We start from the raw sequence: 16,663 nt of genomic DNA on the forward strand, positions 1-16,663 counted from the left end.
CATTTATATATAAACAACACTTCAACTGTAAAAAAGTTAAACATACGTTTTATTCATAAGTGATTAACGAATGTACTGTAATAAAAAATTGATGTGTTTTCATTCACTTGGGTTATATACAAAAAGTATCAAACTTTTTTGAAAAGTTTCAATAAAATCGTAAACGGTTTTTTAACAGAAAAGTCTCAATATATTGATGTTTTGCCTAAATTAACGAAAAAAATCATTTTTATATTGGAACAGCAAATAATACATAATATAATTTTTTATAAATGATGGGACTTTTCTATTCAATTTTTTCTTTTACGACTTTAACGAAACTTTTGAAAAAAATTTGGGACTATTCTGTTGATAACCTTATTCATTTATAAATAATGATAGTTGAAACTTCAAAAAAAATAATTTTTTTTTATTCCAAAACTATATCAACATAGATGTCTATTTATAGAGAATAAAAGATTATGAATTTTGATATAATTAAAGTAAATTTTCAATAAAAATATATTACTCTAAAAATAAAAATAAAAACAGTATATATATATATATATATATATATATATATATATATATATATATATATATATGTATATATATATATATTTGTGTATATTAAATTAATGATTAGCATATTTTAAGGAAACATGTTTGGTTGGAAAACACATGTATATCCGTTACTCATTTCGCGGATACATTTAAGTTTTTTGCGGCAAAATAAATGTATGGACCGGAATGATTCTCTCATTCTCAATTTTTTTTTTTTCAGTTGAACCCTCCTCTCTCTCTTCCTCTCACTCTCCCTCTCTCTCTCTCTCTCTCTCTCTCTCTCTCTCTCTCTCTATATATATATATATATATATATATATATATATATATATATATATATATATATATATATATATATATATATATATATATATATATATATATATATATATATATATATATATATATATATATATATAGTGGTTGATGCTCAAGTGACTTCAAAATACTGGGGACGCAAAGGCAGCAATTTAATGTTCGAAGCAAAATATCTCTTACAATGATAACCCTCGATGTAGATAGCAAAATTGTCGAAGCAATAAAAGCTAAAGACGTGGGAGAGCCCACATACATGTACATATTACTGATTGAGAGGTACCAGCATTTGTTTTATGACATACGAATACATATTTTTTTAATCTTACAAAATCACCCAAATATAAATTAAAAGCATTCTACACTTTTGACTGTAACCTCAGAAATAAATTGATTTAATTTCATGATTTTATATTTTCTCTATCGACCCCACAGGGTCGGGGCAATATCATGATGATCTTCAAGGTTCAAATCATTGTAATTCTGTCACTTAACATACAAACACATGCAAAATCTCTACTCAAAAAGTCTGAATCTAAGAAATAGCCATTTTGAACCATGTCTTAGAAAGCTTTAATATACATACATATAGATGCGTACTACTTTATTATGATGTATCCCCATCATTGTTGTCTGGAACTCCTTATGGACCACCAGAAACTATGGCATCTTTTTCAGATGTTGCATTAACACAACCCTCTTTCAAAGGAGCCATCTTCAAGTTGATGTCAAAGCTACCTCTAAATGGTCCCTTTCTTGATTTCAATATATTTTTTGTAATTGTTGTTTTCGAATCCATTCACGTGTACCCTTCTCGACCTTGTAAATCTTCCGTCAACAAGTTATCTTCAACAAAAGCTTTTCAAAAGAACTTTGTTTACAAAAATATATTATGGATGCTTAAGAAATCTAAGAAAAATATGATTACATTTTTTTTTTTTAATTTTAAATGGTTAATACATTTTTTTTTTAATAATTTAAATGGTTGTCACATACCTCTGTTATAGTCCTAAACCTATATTGTTGTTCAATATTAGATTTGAAAGTTAAAGCCTCAACCATTTGATCCGGACATATCTTTTCAATACATTGATACCGCTACCAAACGTATTTTCGTTATTAAGAAAATATATTTATATTAGATCGCGTAAAAGTGTGTGTTGCATAAATTACCACTTCAGTGTAAAGAAAAACTAAATTTTATTTCGTATTGAAATAGTGGTCCATAAATTGTTTGTCTATTTTTTATTTTTATAAATAATTAACAAATTACATATGTAATTTGTTAATCTAAAAAAATATATATTAACAAATTAGATATGATTGTAAAAACTCTATTATTACAACAACTAGTTTATAACCCGTGGGAGCCACGGTTATAAAATTAATTAAACTTTTATAATAAAAAACTTAAAAGTATTAATCAATTATTTTAAATAAATTATTAATTAAGAGATATTTTTATTTGTTATATGAAATTATAATTATTGATTCAAATAAATATGTAAAATTAATTTTTAATATATATTAGATATTTCTTATTTGTGAATTAATGAAAACAATAATATAAAATTCAAATTTAAAATTTAAAATAGATAATAAATACATTAATATATAGCATCACATTAATGATGATGTCTAATAAATTTAAAATAGAGAATTAATAAATTGACAAGTGGCAACATATTAATTAAGAGGTCTAGTGTGATGACACATGACAAAAGAACTATTTTTTTTATTAGTATAGATATTAAATTTGTTCATATCTGAAACAACATATTCGACGATGAATTTTTAAAAATTTATTGGATCTTTCAGTTTTTTTTAATAAATACAGGAATTTAACAAAAATAATTTCATAATGATTAAACAAAGTCTTCTTCATATTCGTCTGTGGACTACTACGAAACCAAAACAGCTCTCTCCCTAAACTTGGAAGTGATCTCTGCGACAATCTCAATCAACTAGCGAAGGTCCTGAAGCTCCCTCGCCAACTGTTGCACCTCGGTAGCTGGTGCAAACTCTGCACTAAACCGGGTCACAAATTATTCCTGAGTCATCATCTTAATGGCATCGCATCCCAAAGAGAAGTCCACCTCCTCCCACCAATCTCGGGCTCTGTCTTTTACAAGACCAGAAACAATCTAACATTCGACCAATCGGGGTAGAAGCTCGACCAAAAAACATTTTGCATGTCCGCTAACCACCTCCTACTAGCAATTGGGTCTTTCTCCCCAAAGAACTCGGGAGCTCCACATGCACGATACTTGCAAAAGGAAATATTGCAAGCCCCCACAATAGCAAAAATCCCATGTGTAAGATGCCCATGCGCTCATCTAAAATCATTGCTTCCATGTTAGTCGAGCAACTCACCCATATAGATCAATGTACTTTCCATTGATCAAGGTGCTTTGCCCTATGCAATCAATTGAGAACTCATAGAACAAACATGTATAGTCAAACTAACGGGAATGGGCACATAAATAAGAATATGTCAATACTATAGATTATAAAACTCAAGTCGTGTGCTAGTGATAAATAATAGGTATATTTTTTATTAGCTCTTCAAACTATTCAGGACCAATAAGACTCCCACTGAACTCTTGACATATAAGATTCTCTGTCAAGGAACATTTCTTGACAACCATATATTCAAGAGTTAGTGTGAGACCTTATCAAGACACCACTTCAAGTAATTGGTCTTAGTTGACCTTTGCTTTATCCAAAACATCACAACTACCAATTTCAAATGTGCAAGAATAAGAAATATTTCTGCTCCACATTTCGTGAGGCATTATAACCTACTTAAGATATCTCACTCATCGTACACTCTTGGAGTATGACTCTAAGACTTGATTTTAGAACAAAGTATGATTCATCTATTTTATTTAACCATTTCAACAATAGTTGATTCCTTTTCTTATCCATACAAGTGTACCAAGATGTCCTTAGAGGATCAATTGTGACATGGTTCCATAATCATTAGGATGATCATAAACCATGATACTAAAGTTCTCTCCTTTCTTTTCTGATTAGAGAAATGCTTTACCTTTTTGCCTAATTTGATTATTCATATTCGTTCTACTTTGAATCTTTTCAATGTATCGGAATTATACTTAATCTTGTAAGCATAACCATATTTACTGAACCATTAGTAGATCATGACGAATAGCTTTTATCATTCTTTGTGGTGGATCTGACCTGTTCACATGAATGCGTACTAAATCCGTTTATTTTTCACTTCACTTTCATACTTATGTAAACAAGGAATTAGTCCCAATTTTCCCAAGTACCAAGATTTTCATACATCACATGATTCAAATCATATGATTCCAAGTTTCTATCCAAGTGAAACTTGGGCGAGGAGGATCTTTTCTTACTTAGAAAATTATGACACTACCACAATTGATATAATTAAGAATCAAAACATCTTTCAATATTGCTGTAAATGGAAACATATAAACAACAATTTTCATAAATGTCATTACAAGGAAACCTAAAATAAGGTAAAATCAAATTTTCTTTATTTATAAAAGGTGCGGAAAAACTTGTCCTTACAATGCAATTACAAATGAAAACTATGTGGGCGACCCAACTCTTCAGCCCACTCACTAAAGGTCCACTCAATTAGTCCTTCTATGAACACTTAGACTAACAATGAATTAAGAAATATTTAATAATTATTACCTCAAGTGACGGTCATTACAATTCTCCCCTACTTGAATCAGACTTCGTCCTCAAAGTCTGTTGCATCCGGGAACAACTCCAGGTAGTGCTCCCTCATCTCCTCCTCAGGCTCCCAAGTCTACTCTTAGCCCATGCAGTGTTGCCACTGCACCTTCACTAGCTCAACCCTCTTGTTCCTCATCTCCTTCGTTTTCCTGTCGAGAATAGCCATCGGTCTATCGATGTAGTTCAGGCTGTCATCAACCTGAATATCCTCTAAAGGCACAACCGCTGAATCATCGACTAAGCACTTTTGCAACTGAGAAACATGGAATGTGTTGTGGATCTGGCTGAGCTCTGCTGGAAGATCCAATCAGTATTCCACCTTGCCTACTCGGGCAATAACCCTAAAAGTAGCGATATACTTGGGGCCTAGCTTGCCCCACTTCCGGAACCTGATGACAGCTTTCCAAGGTGATACCTTCAGGAGGACCATATCCCCGACCTGGAACTCTAGGTCCGATCGGCGTCTGTCAGTGTATCTCTTTTGCCGACTCTGAGCACTCTCAAGCCTGCTCCCTATGGCCCTCTTGTTGTATCATCTCCATTGTATTGAGTACAACTTCGGTACTCCCCATGACCCTCTGACCATCCTCGCCCGCCCGTAGAGCATCTCGAAGGGAGGTCGGTCTATGCTGGCGTGGTAACTGTTGTTATACAAAAATTCCACTAACGGAAGATACATATCCCAACTGCCACAAAATCCAAGACACATGCGTGTAGCATGTCCTCGAGAGTCTGTATCGTCCTATCGCTCTGTCCGTCCATCTGAGGGTGGAAAACAGTGTTGAAGTGGAGACAAGTACCCATCTCGTCGAGAAACCACTTCCAGAATCTAGAAGTGAAACGGACATCTCTGTCTGACACAACTAAAACAGGCACTCCATGTCGTGTCACTACCACATGCACGTAAATCTCGGCCAACTTCTCATCCGATATGCTCTCCTAGATTGGGATAAAATGAGAACTCTTAGTGAGTCGATCCATGATGAACCATATCGAATCAACTCCACGTGCAATCCTAGGAACCTTAGTGATGAAGTCCATAGTGATATCTTCACATTTCCACATAAGAATGTCTAACGGCTGCATCTTGTCGTTGGTCCTTTGGTGCTCTGCCTTGACCTTCCTACATGTCAAGCATATCTCAACGTACCATGCTATATCCCGCTTCATGCAGGGCCATCCATAATTCGAACGAAGATCACTATACATCTTCGTCGCCGCGGGATGGATGGCGAACCTAGACTTGTGGGCCTCATCCATCAAGATCTGTCGTACTCCACGCCAGTATGGTACCTAGAACCTCCCATGCAAGGTCCACAACCCACGACTATTATAATCAAACGAGGCCACCTAGCCTATAATCTGCTCGTACTTTCACCATTCCTCATTAAGGTCCTTTACATGCGTCTCTCTGATATGCTCCAGCAATGGAGTAATCACTATCATCCTCAGACATACATCTCGAATTGGGGCTGCTACTGCCTTGCGGCTCAGGGCATCGGCCACCATGTTGGCCATGTTGTGGTGGTAAAGTATCTCATAGTCACAATCCTTCACCACATCTAACCATCGACACTGCCTCATGTTCTGATTCGGCTAATCCATGGGGTACCCCAAACGCTTGTGGTCCGTGTAAATGGTACAGCGGACCCCATAGAGGTAATGCCGCCAAATCTTGAGGGAGAAAACCACAGCCCCCAACTCTAAATCGTGCGTCAGATAGTTAGCCTCGTGAGGCTTCAACTTCCTCGATGCATAAGCTATCACGTGACCTCGTTGCATCAATACTGCTCACATGCCTGTGATCGAAGCATCACAATAAACTACAAAGTCATCAACTCCCTCCGGCAAAGTCAAAATCGGTCCCTCGCACAACCGTTGTCTGAGGGTCTCGAAGGCTTCTTGCTGCTCAGGCCCCGAATGGAATGTCACCGACTTCTTGGTTAGTCGGGTCAGGGGAACAGCGATCTTGGATAAATCTGGGATGAATCTCTGATAATAACCTGCTAGACCAAGAAAAATCCAAATCTCAGTTGGCGACTTCGGAACCTCCTACTTCATCATAGCCTCTATCTTGGTCGGATCAAACAGAATACCCTTCTGGTTGACAAGGTTCCCCAGAAACTGTGCCTCGCGCAACTATAACTTACACTTCGAGAACTTTGCGAAAAGTCTCTCCCTCCTCAGTATCTCCAGCACCTCCCTCAGGTGCTCCTCATGTTGTTCCTGAGTGTTGGTGTAAACCAAGATGTCGTCAATGAAGACCATTACAGGCCGATCCAACACCGGTCTGCACACACAGTTCATGAGGTCCATGAATGCGGATGGAGCATTGGTTAGCTGAAACGGCATCACCACAAACTCATAATGACCATAGCGGGTCCTAAAAGTTGTCTTCTATATACCTCGTCCCTGACTCGCATCTGGTGATAACTCGATCGTAGATCAATCTTGGAGAACCAATATACACAATGTTGTTGGTTAAACAAATCATCCATCCTTAGGAGGGGATAACGTTTCTTTACCATTACCTTATTCAACTTTCGATAGTCTATACACATGCGATGTGACCCGTCCTTCTTCTTCACAAATAGGATCAGGGGTCCTCATGGCAAACTACTCGGCCTGATAAATCTCTTATCTAGCAGCTCTTGTAGATGCTTGATATGTGCATAATTAGTTAATTATTTAACATATATTCTTAGTTATTTTTGATTAATTATGTGAATAATGTGGACAAAAGGTACTTAAAATGTTGTGAATTGTGTTTTCAGTCCAAAAGATATGCTTGGAAGCAAAAAGGAAAAAAAGGAAAGCAATTGAAGATTAAAGAGTGAAAGAAGGAGTTCTACTCGGCGAGTAGATCGACCCTACTCGACGAGTACACGAGGATATGCCAGAAGATAAATACGACTGCTGATTCAAGACGGATAAGTATGGACCTACTCGGCAAGTTGATTCTGCTACTCGCCGAGTACACCCTGTTTTGGGATATCTATAAAAGATGAATCCTTATCTCATGGGAAGGGACCCCTGGCGATTTTTGAAAAATTTAGCTGCGACTAAGAGTTTCAGAAGGCGCTAAGGAACCCTAAGCTTCAAGAGTTGGAAGAATTCAAGCAATTAGGTTAATTCTACCACTTAGACTTAGGAATTGAACATGTTTTCTTTAGTAAACTTTGTTTTCATGTTTGTTTCTACTGCAATTATGAGCTAAATTCGTTTTTGTTTCTGTTTGGGGAATACCAAAGAACTCCTATGGTTTAATTATTAATTTTTGCTTAATTGACTATTGGTGATTTATTAAATTAAGTTTGTTAAAGAACCTTATGTATTAATCACTACTATTTTCTGTTAATTGGAAGGCAATTAGGTTGCATGAACATCACTTAATTGTTAACCTCATATGTCTATGTGAATGCTAAACCATATGCTTAGAAGTAATGATTATGAAACTAAGATTAATAAGAAAATAGGAAGATTAATGTGTGAGCTTGTTTGAGAAACCATCAACAAGAGGTTAATTGAATTAATAACTTAATTAACCATTACAAATCTTATTTAATCCAAATAATTAATCTAGGGAATTAATTAGTCTAAACACTTGATCAACGTTTAAATTAGTTAATTGTCTAAGGGTTAGGAGTAATGAATATGAACCTAACTATTATAATTGGTAACCAATAGCAATTAATCCACCTTAACTTAAATAACCATAGGAGTGAATTGGTTGAACCTAAATAGAAACATCTTTATCAAATTTGGTGAATAGTTGTTGCTTTAGTTAATTAGTTAATTTAGTTTGTCTAAGTTTCTAGTCTTGTAAAACTAGAGAAAAACCCTTTACTTTTATTATTTGTTTTAGTTAAAATTAGCTATTAGTTTAATTTCCCATTCCCTGAGTTCGATACCTCACTTATCAATCTATTGTTGGATTAGTGTCTAAGTCCATAACTATTTTGGTATGTACTTGACCCGATGGTGCATGGTCCTTTTGGGTTGCCTTCACCAAAGCAACTTGATAGGATGATTTATGGAGAGTAAGGATTAAATATGATTTATTAATGTATTATGAGAATAATATATTAAAGGAGAAATCATATTGTTTAATTAATATTAGTCAATAATTAATTGGTAATTAGTTTTGTGACTAAAAGAGATTAATTAAACTTAAGGGACTGGAATTGTAATTATAAGATAATTATGATTTGGGCCATGGATTGCCTTATATTAAGGGATGGACGAATTCTAATGGGAAACCCATAAGGAAATCGTCCATGGGCTTAATAAAAGGAGTCTATGGGTTGCTTAGGGCTTAAGCATCCAAATTAGGGTTTCCTTGTTAGATAACCCTAATAGCCCAACTATATAAAGACCCCTTAAGGCTCAAAAACGTGGCTAAGCTTCTTGTAAGGGTTTACACACGTTTTTGGCAGCCTCCAACCTCTCTCCTCTTCATCCTCTTGCTTATGGTGTTTGTGAACCATTAGAGGAGTGACACTTGTGACTCTAAGCCTTCCAAAGTCAATACAAGGAGGATTTGGGATTGTTATTGCTACATAACAATCAAGGTAACACTATAAACTTATTCTCATGTTAATATGATTATATGTATGCTAGAATTAGGGTTTATAGTCTTGGATTCAAAGCATGTACAATAGAGAAACCTAGATCCAAGCATTAGGGTTTGTATGAGCACATAGGATGTCTTATGACCAAAACCCATCAGTGGTATCAGAGCCTAGATTGGTTTCTATTGTATTGATGCTTGATATAACTGGAAAATTCGATTTTTTGGATTCTGGAGGCTGGACTCGCCGAGTCCATGGCTGAACTCGCCGAGTCCATGCAGACTCGACGAGTTCAAGGCTGACTCGACGAGTCAACTCGTCTGACAGGCGGATTTTCGGGATTTTTACCTATTATGACTTAGGATAATTACCATAATTGTTTAAACTTGATAAAATTCGAATTTTATTAATCCCTTATGATTATCCTTGTCAAGATAAAAGATTTTGGTCATCTAATTAGATACTTGTTACCTTATTTCATATATGTGAAGTTATGGAAATTATTTGATCATTATCTTGCAAGAATTTGAACTAGATCTAATTAGATAACCATCAATTATAGTTAATTGCCTTATTTGAATTATGTGATCTAGAATATTCTTGACAAAGTTTGAAATAGTTTCAAATTAATCCCTTTAGGTTTTATAGTTTAAATTTGAACCCCAAAAGTTTTGTTGTTTTGAAATTTAAATAGTTAAAACCCTAATGTTTTGAAAAAAGGTTTCAAAACTTGCCCTCAAGTTTTGGAATTTAAAGGTTGATTAAAAGGTTAATTAGAAATGTTAAATTCTAAAACTCTTGTATCGTTTTGAAAAGGTTCAAATCACACCCTTATGGTTTTATTAATTAATTAAGGAGTATAATTAAAAGAGGTTTAATAAATCCATAAAAGTTTAGGTTAACTATTTAATAGAATTAAAGGTGTAATTGTTAAAGTTAACCACACAGTATTTTAAAAGTTATAAAATACACCCTATACTATATATAACATTAAAAGTCTAACATTATATATATATGTATAACTAAAAGTCAGTCTTACCATTAGTAGGCCTCATTCACGAAGCTGGTCTATAAGGGGTGTTTAAGGAAATTGCCTATAAAATGGCGATTGAATGGGTATCCACTCTTACCCACCGCACTCTTGACTAGTGGAGGGTCGTTAGCCGAACGGGTAGGATAGGACGAAACCTTCCATTATAAGTATAATGAAATACAAAGTAACTAAATGTTTTTCAGATTCCCAATCTTAGTTACTTAGGCAAAAGTGTATTGATGCAATTCCATGAAATTACACTTTGTGCCCTTGCGAAGACGTTAGTGGAGCGTGTGTGGTTTACCAGCACACTAAATGGTTCTAAGCAAAGGTAGCAAAGGGTGACTCAATGTTTGTCATAGTTCGGTGGAGCGTGTGTGGTTTACCGGCACATCGAATAGGTGATTGTAACATGTGAGGGCACCATGTAGTTCGCATGGTTATTCACACCCGCTTTGTGATCCTCGGCATCCCAGTCACAAACAAGAGGGGCATATCGAGATTTAAACATGCCATTGAAATGTTCAATGAATCTCAAAGGATCTAGGAGTTTTCATAGATTTAAAACTTAAATTTCTTTTTCGTTTTTCATGGTGGAAATTAGTGAATCGTCATTCACTTACCTTCAAATGTTCTGCGATTTGGGTTACGGCATCCCTCTCCCGAGTTGTAGGATATTGTGTTGGGTCCTAGCCTTGGAATTTCATTTGGGTGATTTACCAAGGACTCAATCAATCAACTAATTTGAATTCGTTTTTCTCCCGATGTCAAAGTTCGACAACTATGGTCTTCTCAAATCCCGTGGAACAAGCATTCCACATGAAGATGATATTCCACGATTCGATCGAGGAACAAGAAATCATGCTTCACTTCCTCATCCTCCTCCAATTATTCTCCCTAACCCACAAGATTGTAAAATTGAAAAGTTCAATATCACTCAAGCCCTTTTGGCAAGTAAACATAAAGAGGGCAAGTCGGTGTGTGCACACGTCTTAGGGATGAAGTCACACATTGATAGATTAAGAATGATGGGATCCGTTGTCGGTGAAGCGATGGCTGTTGATTGGGTTCTTCAGTCACTTCCTAACTCATATAGTGAGTTCGTAAGAGAGTACTATATGATGAACCGCGATGTGACCCTTATAGATCTCACCTATATGCTTATTGCTACTGAATCAGCAATGGTTTGGCGCAATAGAAAAGCAAAGTTGATTGGTGAATCTGCCTTCAAGACCTCTATGGATATAGACAATGGCAATGAAAGACATGCAATGATCAAAAAGTTTGATCATAAGAGAAAGGCGATGTCTGAGGTAGTTCCATGTGTTTTTCCAAAGGAGTCAATTTGCTTTTATTGCCAAGAGAAGGGGCATTGGAGACAAAGTTGCCCTATTTACCTAAGAGATCTAAGAGATGGGAGAGTCAAAAGTATGACTACGCTTTAGGTAAGAATCCACTATCTAACTCCATTAAGTTCCCATTCATTGATTCTTAATACATGATGTGATAAGATTGCATTTGAATGTTTTAAAGGATCGGTGAAAGGAAAGAAAGCTTGATAAGAGAGCAAGATGAATCTAATCACAAGTGATGGATCTCGATCTCATGGACTTGAAGATTGGATTTTGAGCTTAGATAGTTATGATAGAGTTGTTAGAAATTTTGTTACATAGTTTTCAATAGATTTTGCATTGTAAGGACAAATGTTTTTCCGCTGCTTTTAATAAATAAAATAAATTTTGGTTTGACTTATTTATTTGTTTACTTCCTTGCAATGAAATCGTTATGAAAATTGATGTTTGTATATTTCTACAACGAATGGATATGATTCTTAGTTATGTTATTTATGGAAATGTCGAGAATTTACCAAATAGGGAGAGTTTCTCATCGCCCAAGTTTCAATTGGACAGAAACTTGGAATCATGCAACTTGGTTGCATGATGAATGAGAAATTTCGTATTTGGAAATTGGACTAATTCATTGACAAAGTGTCAAGTAAAGGATTAGGAGATCGAGTACACAAAGTTGTGTGTTGATCAAGTTCACCATAAGAGTAACAAAGATATTCGTCATGATTTACTAAAGGCTTAGTAAATATGATTACACTTACAAGATTAAGTGTAATTTTGAATTGATTAAAGGGTTTAGATCAATAGCAAAACGAATAAGAAGAATCAAGTAGGCAGAAAGATAAGAGTTTCTCCATTCTAAGAAGAAGGGAGAGTAGCTTTTATGCTTTATGATAGGTCTTAATGATTAAGAACCATATCTCAATTGATCCTCTAATGAGTCTTGGTACAATTGTATGTCCAAGAAGAGGAATCAAAGATTGAAGAAATGGTCAAATCAAGAAGTCAATCATACTTCATTCCAAAACAAGTCTTAAAGTCAAGATTGTGACATTGAGTGAATAGTATTAAGAAGGTTTATAACATTCATCAATCGTGGAAAGTTGTGATGTCTTGGATAAGACAAAGACCAACTAAGACCATTTTATGAAGTGTTTTGATAAAAGCTACACTAACTCTTGAATATTTGGTTGTCAACAAATGTTTATTGACAAGAGAATCTTATATGTCAAGGAGTCAGTGGGAGTCTTAATGGTCTTGAAAGGTTTCAAGAACAAATCAAATAAACCTTATTGATCATCACTAGCACACGAGTTGAGGTTTACAACCTATTGTGAAGACATTATTTTGTTTCTGTGCCAATCCAATCGAGTTAATTATGCATGTGAGTCCTATGAGTTCTCATTTGAATGCATAAAAGGCAAGGACCTTGATCAATGGAAAGTACATTGATAGGAAAAGGTGAGCTACTTAACTACTTGGAAGACGTGGTGGGCAGCTGTGCTACCATAAGGCAAGAAATCAAGATTAAGAAAGTTCGATCCATATGAGTTTGAATTTGTCGTAAACTTTGGTTTTAACAAATTCACATGGATAGGAACACATACACCGTTTAAATCTAAGTGTCATAAGATTTCCTCCTTCATGAAAATGATTGTGAGAAAATGCTTTCACTAAGAAAGATTTTAAAAAGATGGTGGTTGTAAAATTGCATTCTCGAATTCGATCATGGTTACGGCATCCCTTTCCATAATTTGAATTGTGAGGTTTGGCAATTAGTCTTAATTGTTAAGACACACATATGAACTATCTAAGGCAAAGGTGTATAAGTTCAAGAAGCCTTGATAAAAGATTATCAAAGCACTAAGTATTAGAAACATGGACTTAAGGAATTCAATAGGTATTTTTTTTCTGAAAGTTAAGATGTTCATGAATACATGTCGAAGCTAGTGGGAGCATAAGTGTTATGTTTTATAATAATCATCATGATAGTGGGAGCATAAATGTTATGATTGTATGATTATTGAGGCAAGTATTGCATAGTTGGCAATATTAATTATAGAAAACAAGAGTCATACTTTGCAAAGTTGTAAGAGTTGAAAGGTTGTTTTGCTATAATTAAGGGAGAGAATATTATGCTTCATTTCAAATATAAAGGATTAGGTTGTGGAATGTTAATAAATTTAGTCAAAGGTACATAGTGTGTTCTTAAAATTTCGATTATGATTACGGCATTCCTCTTCACAATTCGAATTTTGAGAACATAGCAAATAAAACATTATGCGTCGTGTCCCATACGCTTCGAGTATAGGATCGATTGCAAATGCTTTAATTTTTTTGACCATTCTAAAATTTTCCAAATGTCTAGTGCATTTAGAGGAAAAAGGGACTAGAATCGGTTTTGACTAAAATAATTAAACAACTATCAAAGGACAATCCAAAGTTCGACGAGGATTGGTCGCTTGTGAGTAGTTGGAAGTATAGTATTGGAAATTATGGAAATGTTTCCATATTGGATGGACAATATCGACATCATTACAAATAGATAAGATTCTATTAAGAAATTAGTTGTCATATGGAAAATATGGAAGCGTGTCCATATTGGGAAGTAAACATTGAAAATCTATGTCTAGATTAGAAACCTTTATGCAAAAGGATGTTCAAAGGAATGTACTTTGAGTGAGAGACATCGTATCTAAGGAATTGTCTTGTAACAATCTCCGATAGAGGACTTTGTAATATCATTGGCAATAGTCTTTGTGACTTTGGTGCAATGACATTACGAAAGGATCGTTGCATAAAGTGTTAGAATCTAACATATTCTATAAGTAGCGAGAATTTGATATTCTTACACTTAAGAAAATGGATTTGGAGTTGTAAAATGAGAAGGATTGGAAACGTGTTCAATTTGTCTATTTCACAAAAGTAAGAACCATAGGTAAACATTGTGTGCATGCTAGGAGCATGGGACAAGTGTTGGAATTCAAGTAAGAAGTTGATTACCCGAAACGACAAATAATGAGTAATCGATATGGTGATAAATAAAACGTGTTTTGTTTATACTCAAAGGTTTGAGGCCATATAGGATTAGTATTATTCTTGTGTTTCACCTTGCATGTTTTGACTTCCAGAATAATCGAGTTTATTAAGAATAATCGAATTATTCAAACGGGCCACAGTTGTTCATATGTTGGAAGTAGATATGAATGAAGACTGTCGTGAATTGGTGTGTGGATTGTCTAAAAGAGTATTAGACATAAGCAAATGTTTGCTGCAACGTTCATGAGTGCTTATGAATATGATTTGAGCATTGGATTAAACCCACGCTCACTTGGATCACTATCTCGAGTGATTAGTGAGACGATAACATCTTATATTCTTGAAACCGAGATGTGGAAGTTGTATCTTGCTAATCGGTTGCACATTGACAATATGTAAACGCACTAGTAAATTGGTGTTATAAAACATATTGTTGTTTGTGATTTGGTTAGTGAGTGCAAGCAAGCATTGTATCAAAGTTTATTCGTTCCTTTTATCCAAAGTAGGATAGAAGCGATATCTTTTGGCCCCCTCGATGGTTTAGTGATGACATACGTAAATGCTCGGCCGGGTTAGGGCTAATTTGATTTGTTCAGTTAGTCTGTCGTCATAAATCGAAAATCGAGATATACTACAAAGAGAATGATTAGAAATCATATCTCATACGATATCTAGAATGGAGGAATATATGATCCCTTATCTAAGGACACGCGTATCTGATATGATCAGAGTTGACAGCGGCTTTGGAAAGCTAGGATTGCAGATCGGGATCTGAAGTCATACGCATAATAGTTGTTAGACTTATCCAAGTGGGAGACTGTTGGATTAGTGTCTAAGTCCATAACTATTTTGGTATGTACATGGTGCATGGTCCTTTTGGGTTGCCTTCACCAAAGCAACTTGATAGGATGATTTATGGAGAGTAAGGATTAAATATGATTTATTAATGTATTATGAGAATAATATATTAAAGGAGAAATCATATTGTTTAATTAATATTAATCAATAATTAATTGGTAATTAGTTTTGTGACTAAAAGAGATTAATTAAACTTAAGGGACTGGAATTGTAATTATAAGATAATTATGATTTGGGCCATGGATTGCCTTATATTAAGGGATGGACGAATTCTAATGGGAAACCCATAAGGAAATCGTCCATGGGCTTAATAAAAGGAGTCTATGGGTTGCTTAGGGCTTAAGCATCCAAATTAGGGTTTCCTTGTTAGATAACCCTAATAGCCCAACTATATAAAGACCCCTTAAGGCTCAAAAACGTGGCTAAGCTTCTTGTAAGGGTTTACACACGTTTTTGGCAGCCTCCAACCTCTCTCCTCTTCATCCTCTTGCTTATGGTGTTTGTGAACCATTAGAGGAGTGACACTTGTGACTCTAAGCCTTCCAAAGTCAATACAAGGAGGATTTGGGATTGTTATTGCTACATAACAATCAAGGTAACACTATAAACTTATTCTCATGTTAATATGATTATATGTATGCTAGAATTAGGGTTTATAGTCTTGGATTCAAAGCATGTACAATAGAGAAACCTAGATCCAAGCATTAGGGTTTGTATGAGCACATAGGATGTCTTATGACCAAAACCCATCATCTATACCACTTAAAGACAGGTTCACTGCCTTTGTGTGCTCAAATTATTAATAAAAAGTAGGGATAAAACTAGTTGAATTTACACACATCAAGTTTTTGGCGCCGTTGCCGGGGAACGGCTTTCAATTAATTTAGTTTATTTGATTATTCGTTATTTATTTTTAGTTAGTTTTTTATTTTATTTTTTTAGTTTTATTTTCGTTGATATCATTTCGCTTGTCGGGAAGGTTCTTGTTGTTATTTGCAGGAATTTGTGATCATACACATCGATTGGCTTTACCTTTTGCATGGGTTTCGTGATTGCAAGCGATTAGGGAATTCTTGACTTGTTTAGTCTACTATTTTGGTGATTTGTCCAACTCAATCCACGAGGCGTAGTATAGCAAGGCGTATCGAGGTGGTTAAGTGGAAGACTGAACTCTTCCTACTCTTGACTAGTTGGGTCAACTCTTGTTCTACTTATTAGTTAAT

General features: G+C 35.0%; 1 long non-coding RNA gene across 1 annotated transcript; it reads left to right on the top strand.

Annotated features, from left to right (window-relative positions):
• Window positions 1-1,002: 1,002 nt before the first annotated feature.
• LOC145003289 (uncharacterized) lies at window positions 1,003-7,875 on the top strand. Its single transcript, XR_013661915.1, has 2 exons — window positions 1,003-1,137; window positions 7,365-7,875. It is a non-coding gene; the product is annotated as an uncharacterized LOC145003289 (long non-coding RNA).
• The last annotated feature ends 8,788 nt before the right edge of the window (window positions 7,876-16,663 follow it).

This window comes from Lactuca saligna, chromosome 6 (genome assembly GCF_052625555.1).
Source record: "Lactuca saligna cultivar CGN05327 chromosome 6, ASM5262555v1, whole genome shotgun sequence".
NCBI classification, from domain to species: Eukaryota; Viridiplantae; Streptophyta; class Magnoliopsida; order Asterales; family Asteraceae; genus Lactuca; species Lactuca saligna.